Source organism: Micropterus dolomieu, linkage group LG04 (assembly GCF_021292245.1).
Source record: "Micropterus dolomieu isolate WLL.071019.BEF.003 ecotype Adirondacks linkage group LG04, ASM2129224v1, whole genome shotgun sequence".
NCBI classification, from domain to species: domain Eukaryota; kingdom Metazoa; phylum Chordata; class Actinopteri; order Centrarchiformes; family Centrarchidae; genus Micropterus; species Micropterus dolomieu.
The window spans coordinates 18,385,866-18,392,874 of NC_060153.1; the positions used below are offsets into that span (position 1 = coordinate 18,385,866).

Below are 7,009 nucleotides of genomic sequence, written 5' to 3' on the forward strand. Positions count from 1 at the left end.
GAAACATGTATTGTTCTCTGATGAGTCCGCCTTCACTGTTTTCCCCACATCCGGGAGAGTTACGGTGTGGAGAAGCCCCAAAGAAGCGTACCACCCAGACTGTTGCATGCCCAGAGTGAAGCATGGGGGTGGATCAGTGATGGTTTGGGCTGCCATATCATGGCATTCCCTTGGCCCCATACTTGTGCTAGATGGGCGCGTCACTGCCAAGGACTACCGAACCATTCTGGAGGACCATGTGCATCCAATGGTTCAAACATTGTATCCTGAAGGAGGTGCCGTGTATCAGGATGACAATGCACCAATACACACAGCAAGACTGGTGAAAGATTGGTTTGATGAACATGAAAGTGAAGTTGAACATCTCCCATGGCCTGCACAGTCACCAGATCTAAATATTATTGAGCCACTTTGGGGTGTTTTGGAGGAGCGAGTCAGGAAACATTTTCCTCCACCAGCATCATGTCGTGACCTGGCCACTATCCTGCAAGAAGAATGGCTTAAAATCCCTCTGACCACTGTGCAGGACCTGTATATGTCATTCCCAAGACGAATTGACGCTGTATTGGCCGCAAAAGGAGGCCCTACACCATACTAATAAATTATTGTGGTCTAAAACCAGGTGTTTCAGTTTCATTGTCCAATCCCTGTAGTTAACGTTACTTTAGTCCTATAACGTTACTGTGGAGACAGTCAAGCTCTGCCTTCATATAAGTTAACAAGCTGTTTCTGAACGCAGTGTTTGTAGTAATATGTAGGTTCCTCAAAAAGTGAAAACATTCAAAGTGGAACAATATAGAGCCTAGTTTCACTGATATAGGTTAAATGTGATATGAAAACCCCTCCAGTTGTGAGATTTTCAAGTCAGATCAGTTGGAACTGTATAATTATTATGTTTGTATGATAAGTATTTAATATGTTTATATTTAACTTATATCTGTTGTAATCTGTTTTATTAGATCTGTCCTCAAGTGTACCTGAGTACTGAGTTTCCTCGAACTTCAAAGACATTTCGGTAAGATGTATCCTGAAATAGTGTTGATGCATGGCTGAATGTCAGCGGGGAACCTAATAAACCCCTCAGCCCTTAAATATTGCAGGCACAAGTTGCCTCATCTGAAGTGGCTGTAATATGTATTTGTAAAGGAATATTTTTCCACTGTGGTAATGAAAGTTGCTGAGGAATGTTCAGTTTTTATTTAAATTGAACATTATTTGTTCATTTTGGCAGATGTCGTTTGTGGTCTGGTGAACTGTATTGCATTATAAGCAGCTGAGTGTCTTTTATTTAGCATGGCCTCACTAATATAAATGGTATGGACAAAATATCAGAAACACCAGTCCATGTGATCCAAAACGATCATACAGTTGCAACAAAAACTGAACATTATCATTTTTATGAAGGGAGGATTTATTGCAGAAATGTTGGATTACACTGCATTAAATTTAGCTAGATGTACCAAATAAACTGGTAACATTTATCACAACAATAAACTCTGCCCATATCACATGTTGTGTGGCCTTTATTTTGTAAACTAATCAAAAGTTGGTGTTCATATATTGTGTGCTCATTATCATGCCCATAATCACCTGCCTTGTGAAAGCAGCTCTGATATTGGTGAGTCAGATAAATTCGATTTAATGATGTTCTTGTTGACTGGGCTAGTGGGAAATCTTTATAGTGTTTGTTATATTTGCTCTCACAGGATCAAACATAGTATTGAGGGGCACTACAGCTATCCAAGGTATGTTATCAATTTGCATATTTCTGCATCAATTGTTGGCTTGCTAATCAGACATGCTGAGGATATAAAAAATACTACATTGCTAGAACTGGAGCCAACAACATTTCACAGTGGATGACATTTTAACATGAAAGAAGATATTTTAACCCTGACTTGGGACGTAGGGGGGATGTTGTACTGTTTTAGAAAAGTGCATTAGTTTTTCTTTTTTAATAAATTTGCAAAAATTTCTATATTTCTGTTTTTTTCCTGTCAAGATGGGGTGCTGAGTGTACATTACTGAGAAATAAAATGAACTTTTTTGATTTTTGGAAAATGGCTGCAATGAAACAGAGTGAAAAATTTAAAGGGGTCTGAATACTTTCCGTACCCACTGTATGTAGCTGCTGTAGAAGCTTTCCTGCTCAGCTGCGCAGTCTGTAGGGGAGGGGAGACTCTTGGCGCTAACCGGCTTCACTTTTCCATCAGGTGGGAACCAACAGACTTTTCTTGGTCTTGAGAAGCCAACACACTGTAACAGACACCTGATTGCCCTGTACAGGCAGAAGAAGGCCAAGAGAGCAGAGATCCTCAGGATTTATGACCTACAGGTGAGTTTAAGATTACCTTTGCTGTAGCAACAATGTCAAGTCAACACAGATTGGGACCTCTGTACTATAATAGTGAAATTTGATAATGATATTGTGTTGTGATGACTAGGAGGATAGAGCCATCTACTTTCAATAGGTCATTTCTCATTTGCATTTATTTTTGTAAGTTTTTACTTGATCACTTTAAAAGCCATTTACAAGCTTATTTTTAAATTCTAGGGCTGCCCTGAAAACATAACCCAATTTCACTCAGATTTTATGTGCTGAGCATGACTTTTCTATCCGTCCAAGAGACCAACTCCATCCATGATTGGTCGCCATACGGTTTACTGACAGTTGCAGAGACACAAACAGAGAGAGATGTACTATAGGCCTTCTCCACAAGCAGCTCACCTGCGGTTGTTACCAGAGAATTGTTGGTGAAAAAGTTAAAAACGCCAGCTGTGTTTTTTGGGCAGTAAAATATATGGCTGACAATGAAAGTTGAAAGCGGACAGATAGCAGCCTGTACGTGTCTGTCGCTGTATGATCCAGCAAGAAAGAAACTGAAAAGGGGGCGGTGCAAGCTGGTGTGTGTGTGCAGCGTTGTGCGGGACAGAACTGCTTGTGTGAATCTCCACATCCCAAAATTGAGAACTGAATACCAACCCAATGAAGGAATAGTCGAATATTTGGGTCCAGCCCAACTGCACTGGCTTCCAAATCTCTTCCATTGTCATGTTTAAGGTTATAATTAGCTTCTATTTCTCAGCCATTGTTTAAGTCACTGCGTTTAAATTTGACTTGTCTTTCAGTAGTTGCAACTGGATGGATTTGTTGTTATTGCTATCAATATTATTATTTTAGAATTATATTAGTAGAACTGTTACATTATATGGTTTGATGTGCTGTAAAAATATTTGTATAATAATAATTATTTTGATTGTCAATCTAGGAACAACACGAGGTGCACATGAGATGTCATCCGACCCTCCATGGCCTCCCAGTGAACCTGCTAGCGGATGACTGATGTCTTCAAAACCTGCACTGTAAGTACTCACAGAAATGTCAATATCAACGACAAGTAATATGAAATGGAAATGTAATGAAATGTACTACGGAAAACCAACTTGAATGCCTCTTCCAGCAACTGACAGGTTTAAAGAGAAAAAAGGAGAGGTTTGTGTTTTTTTGTAGTCTATCTCAAAACAGTGCTAAAATATGATGTGTACAGGTTGCTGTTGGCTATTGGCATCCCCTTCATAGGCATGGCCAAATTGTTAGAAATTAGGGACAAATCCACTCTTCTCCTTTCATGAAAAAATGTTTTCCAAACCTCCCAAGACCTGGGCTTTGATTCTGTGTGTATTTATGTTAGTAGCATTGTCTTTGAACAGGGCGTACTTTTAGAAAAAAAATGAGTATGTGTACCCAATGTGTAACAAAGAAGAAACAGACATCAGAACATGGCTGGCAAGTGATCGCAAGAGAGCGCAAGCATGTGCCCACTAATGATCACAATAGGTTGAGCAGAATGAAGTATATGGTGCATGGATCTCAAAACCTTACTTCCCCATATGAGGACACAGGATTTTAGGAGGCTAAGTTTAGCTGAAGCTAAATAAGACTTAAGCAGTCTAGTTAAAAAATTAAATGGATATTGCTGATAGGTCATTGTGTAGGTTTACTGTTGGAAGGAAGTATCCCACTGCTGCAGCTCAGCAAGTAAACACATAAGACTAACTTCTAAAAATACTTAGGATATGTTTTGTGGCTTGTCTAAGTCAGGCTTCTGAAGTCTCATAACTGTTTGTAATGAACTTTAGAATTTTGTCCTCATTCTCTTACAGTTGAGTCAGATTAAGAAAGCTTATAGCGTCAGTATAGAAAGAAGGAATCATAACAGCCACCAGTAACTCTTAACATTTTGGCATGTGAGTATTGTATCAAGAGTGGCTTGGAAAAATAAAAAAATATAAAGTGTGTGGGGGGCACCGATGAGCATGCAGTGCTAGCTTTCTTTTATAATTATCCTCATAATTGGATAGTTTGTATTTTGCTGTGCAAAGAGGAACCAGACATTGCTGAACCTCCTCACTGTGGTTACTGAAACTGAAGCTCCTGGTGCAGTCCGCTTCATCCAAATTGAAAGGTGGCTGTGGATGGATTTGTCTGTTTCTCTAGTAACCTGTTACTGTAATAATATTACTTTTCCCAGTAACTAAGTAGTGTAACTAATTACTTTTCTAAAACGGTAATATTATTACTAGTTACTAAGGCAAGTAACGCTGCGCACCATCCTTGACGTAAATCCACGACTCAGCGGGACCGGACTTTGTTGTTCATGTCCACTGAGAGCCAAACACTAAAGGAAGAATGGAGAATGAGGGAGAGAGGCGCTCTTTCCACAGCTGTAAGTAGCTGCTGACATTATTGTGTCACGGTCTAAGATGCAAAGAATATTGTCGTCTATTGTAAACTCTGTGCGACCAGCAAAAAGCTTTCAACCGCGAACATTTCTACATTTGTTTTATTGAAGCATCTGCAGAAGCAGCACAGTGACGGGAAACTTACAGAAAGAAACTCCGGCAGGTGCTGTCACTGATGCTTGGACTCGTCGGGAGAGAGTGGCGTTAACGTAACGTTTTGTAACTACTGAATTAGGGTTGGGCAGATAGACGATGCCGTCGTCTATCTGTGATGGCTGACAGACATCACGACATTGAGCCGGTGTTCTGACGATATATGCTGCCTTTTCAAAACGCTACCGTAGCACAAATTGATAGAGTCTATCAAGTCGCTCTGTCCTATGGAAAATGCTACCTTATGTGTTCCCTTTTCCAATCCCATAAAGTTATAACTGTCACAGTATTATGACATCTTTTTTAAATTTTTTTATTACAACATCATATCAGGGGTAGCGTATTCTGATTAAGACTAATATCCCCTATCAAATAATGCTCCCACTACAGAATCATTTTATATTGCACCATTACTCACTCCATGTGTAATGTAAGGAGATGGGGAGGATGCTGAAATACGATATTATGCCATCTTTATTCAAGATATCGGTGGTAATGTATTCTGATTTTTTTTTATATTGCTGACGATCAGCCACTGTCTTGACAGCATGCCCAACAGCAAGGTTGCACATATTTATGGGCATGGAAACAGACCACGCTTGTGGGTGATACGCACGCGCAGAACCGCTAAGTAGCACATCTCGATAGGTAGCATAAATCAACAGAACACCGGCATCGTGATTGTCAAATTTTCACATTATACGACCCTGTGAAAGCAGGTTTTAATGACCACGAACATTCTTCTTATTGTTTTTAAGTATGCTTTGCACCTGCTGTTTAAAAGTCGGGATTTACTTGCTATATTTCTTTATTTTAGCCGGTGGCGTTAAGAAATGTTAGGCCTAGGCCATACCTATGTGTTGTGGTGTGGACAGAGTGGACCCAAACGCAACGCTCAGGATGAACAGGTTTTATTTAGGGAAAATGGGTTGAGGGAGTGGCGGATGCCGGGGGAACACGGGCACGGGGAACCGAGGAGACTGAGACAAGGGAGCCAGGAGGCACTGGGGTCCGAGGAAGAGAGGAGGCACGGGAGAACTGACTGGGGAGGTTGGTGGAGGAGTGTGGTGGCAGGCTGACTGGCTGGGCACGGGGAAGAACCAGGAGGATGCTGTGGAGGAAGTCCGAGGGAAGAGGGCAGGGTGGCGGGTGACGGGAGACGAGGGTGAGTGAACCAGGTTTGGAGCAACGACGATCAAGCAGGGGTTGACTGGAGAACGGGGGTAGAAGTACTGTCAGAGATGAGGCTGATTGCTGGCAGGTGTGGCAGGCAGGAGGAGGTGGCTGACTAGGTGCAGGTGCGGGTTGTTGGCTGGGCTGAGGAGTGGAGGGAGAGAGAGAGGGAGAGCACACGCAGGGGAGGAGACACAGGGAGGCAGGCAGAGTACAGGAAAACACCAGAGGAAAACAGAATCATAAGCAAAAAGAGAAATAAACAGGACACTCACAGTCAGCCAGGCTGCCACCACAACACCTATGCTTTGTAAAAACCACACTCCTTGCTGCTGTTATGGATATGATGTTAGTTAAAAAGTCGGGAGAGACTGCTTTGATGTCTATGAAGATTCTCAGTCATCCAGGTCATAGTTATCCAACGAAGGTTAAAATCAAGGGCAACTGGACTTGGTTGAAGATACTGGAAGACGTTTCGTCCCTCATCCAAAGGACTTCTTCAGTTCTGACTGACTGGCAGGGAAACTCAGCTATTTAACCTCAGTGGGGTCGTTATCCCGGGTCATCGATACCGCTGGTTCGTTAGTGTTCCTTGTTGCTGTGACGACAGTCGTTAAGACTACCTGTGGCCAAGACTGAACGACCATCGTTGGTATCTTCACCTGAGGCCAATAGGTTACGTTTGTTGAGTTTCCTGGGAAGTGATGAAAGGACAGCATTGTAAGTGGGGGATAAGTGGTGGCGTAGACCCCCTCCCCTGTTCAATGACTGCTTCTCAACCCTGGTGTAGATGGCTTCCTTGACACCTCTTTCAAACCATCCATCTTCTCTGTCTAAAATGCGCACCTGGTGGTCCTCAAACGAGTGTCCTCTGTCCTTCAAATGTAAGTAGACTGCAGAGTCTTGACCTGAGGAGTTGGCCCTTCTGTGTTGAGCCATG

General features: G+C 42.1%; 1 long non-coding RNA gene across 1 annotated transcript in view; it reads left to right on the top strand.

Moving 5' to 3' along the window:
• LOC123969210 overlaps nucleotides 1-7,009 on the top strand; it is an 81,632-nt gene that overhangs the window by 66,089 nt on the left and 8,534 nt on the right. The window contains exons 2-5 of the long non-coding RNA XR_006824679.1: nucleotides 960-1,015; nucleotides 1,707-1,745; nucleotides 2,214-2,335; nucleotides 3,270-3,363. This is a non-coding gene — a long non-coding RNA (uncharacterized LOC123969210). The remainder of the gene's footprint in view (nucleotides 1-959; nucleotides 1,016-1,706; nucleotides 1,746-2,213; nucleotides 2,336-3,269; nucleotides 3,364-7,009) is intronic.